The 2,500-nt window shown below is 45.7% G+C and overlaps 1 protein-coding gene across 1 annotated transcript in view; it reads left to right on the plus strand.

The window, feature by feature from the left end:
- LOC125035791 (LRR receptor-like serine/threonine-protein kinase RGI2) overlaps positions 1-2,468 on the plus strand; it is a 16,227-nt gene extending 13,759 nt beyond the window's left edge. The window contains exon 9 of the mRNA XM_047628006.1: positions 1-2,468. This exon is cut by the window's left edge and continues 2,510 nt beyond it. The gene's annotated coding sequence lies outside the window, so the exon portion shown is untranslated.
- Positions 2,469-2,500: the final 32 nt, after the last annotated feature.

Consider the following 2,500-nt stretch of genomic DNA (forward strand, 5'->3'; position numbering starts at 1 on the left):
CATAAAACTGTTACAGAAATTCCTGTAGCGAGAAACCAGAATTTTCTGTGGTTGTGCGCGGAAGACGAGGTTCTGTTAGCAAAGACTATGTACAACGAAAACCTGATGTTTTTTTCAGTGAGAACATACAGTGACGACCGCGGCCCGCAGAAAGAAAGTTTAAGAAGAGAAAACAATATCCCCAATGAAAAAGAAGGCAATATTGGTAGTGGAACAGGAGAAAAGCTTCCCAGAAGTGATGATAATTCTTCGATCTAATATTAAGGACCTGTCGTTTTGTTCCATATACCCTTTCGCTATCTCTCGATCTCTCTTTCTTGCTTACAGGAAAGAGGAAGAAAGGCATACACGCGATAAAGGAGAGGAAACAGAAATGGAAGGTTGGCCTTGTTGGTGAAATCTCGCGTAGACGAGGAAGAACTTGAGGTCACGTATTGATTAGGATGATAAAGATCAATATCGTTGGGCCGGGAACAATTACCTTTTGGCGTAGGAAGAGAGAGAGAAACAAAAGACAGTCTAGGAAAGTTCGAGAGAATTTAGAACTAGAACCATGCTCCTCCCACTGATGACGAGATATCAGACCCTCATGGTAGAGATCATGTCATTGTTATGTTTGATTTTTCATATTTCATATGGTTTACACGTCGTTGCGGATCTGCATTTGTTTTCATTTACACTGGTATGATGTATTTCATTTAAAGTTTCTTTAGTTTCGTTTTCAATAAACGTTTAAATGATAGTCTAAGTAATATGGTCTGTTTACCTTTGGCTTTCTTTTATAACAGTTGATTTTAGTTAAGTGAAGTGATAACTTACGTCAATTTGCTCACGAGCTTTAATATGTTATAGTTGTTAATTTAGCCTTTAGTTAGCATTTTATTATTTTTCCTTTTTGCTTGAGTTACATCGTTGGCTCATTTATCATATATCACCTCTCTCTCGGTTGTGCAATTTACGCCTTCGTACACACAATTCACACATTCCCTTACACACGTGACCCCCCCCCCCCCCGCACCCTCCCAGCGTGCGTCCCCCCCTTTCCCCCAAGGAGTGCCCCACCCCAGCGAGCCCTCCTTCCCTTCCCTCTGCCCCAAGGAGCGTCCCCCTGCCCCCCACCCCCTTTTTACACACAGAGACACGTGTTGTTCTTAACGTTAACTCTCAGCTCTTCCAGTACGGCCTCGACCCCCAAGGCTGACGAATCACTCGCATCAACTCTCGAATTCATGCACTCGAGGGAGCCCCTGAAGCACACCCGACTCGAGCCCGCCACTTTCCCATCGCCCTCTCGAGGAGGCGCTTATGTGATTGGCGATGGATAGAGAGATAGGAAGAGAGAGCGAGAGGGAGGCCGCTACTTCCTCTTCCCTGGCCTCCACGCTCCCAGGAAGGGAGCGGAATCCCTGCCGCCTAGCCACTCGACGCGCCCTTTTCGTTCGTTCGTTTGTCCGTTTGTTCCCCGTCGGCACTGCCCCCGAGCGTCCAGACGCATGGAAACGTCTGTGGGGATTTCCCGCGCATATCTGAATGGATGAGTAGGAGCACGATATATACATCCAAATACGCGAGGAGCACCGCGGTATCCATCAAAATATATGTCCATCGGGGAATATATTTGAATATTTATATCTAAATACGTTATGAACATGACATGCCTGCCATCTCGGTGCGGGTCGAGGCCATGCGCTGCCACTCGTCCGAGCGTGTGACTCAGGAGCTCCTCGAGGCTGCAGACGACCGCCAAACTTCAAAATTGGAAACAAAACACGAAACTGATAAATCCGGTGAAAGCACGAGGGAATATAACGACCTGTGTTTATGGACAGTACAATATATCCCTCGGAAGATACAACAAAGATAACGGATTCTTTAACCGTCCGTGAAATGAAACAAATTGGAAAAGGAAATCCGAAAAGGTTCAAGAATTCGAGTGCTGTTGTCGCTAAGGATCAGCGTGTATGCGGGATGCCACCGCTGCTGTGCCTGTCTCGCCTGATGATAAAGAAATATATATATATAATATGTATGAATGTAAATGTAGATTATTGAATATTAGACGATAAGATTAACAAACACGAGGCTGCGGGGAGGCGACCCCTGACGTCTTCTCCCCCCCTTCTCCCCCATCGACCCCGACCCCAACTGCAGCAGCCGCAAGTTTTATGTGTCTTTTCCTTGACAAACAGAGCAATTAAGTGATGTTAATATATCCCTTCCAGCCACACATCCCAAGGTAGCCTTCCTGTAGAACTTAAAAGGTTCGATTACAAGGAAATTAAAATTTATTTTAAAAAGTGTCAAGACCACTTAATCACTCAACTGTAAGATGCTTTGAGTGGATTTTTCTGTCTCATTTATAAAGGACCGTCTGACCGAAAAGCCTGACTGCGCGTAAAACCAGCGTCACGCACGCACGCACGCACACACACACACACACACACACACACACACACACACACACACACACACACACACACACACACACACACACACACAC

Source organism: Penaeus chinensis, chromosome 20 (assembly GCF_019202785.1).
Source record: "Penaeus chinensis breed Huanghai No. 1 chromosome 20, ASM1920278v2, whole genome shotgun sequence".
Classification (NCBI taxonomy): domain Eukaryota; kingdom Metazoa; phylum Arthropoda; class Malacostraca; order Decapoda; family Penaeidae; genus Penaeus; species Penaeus chinensis.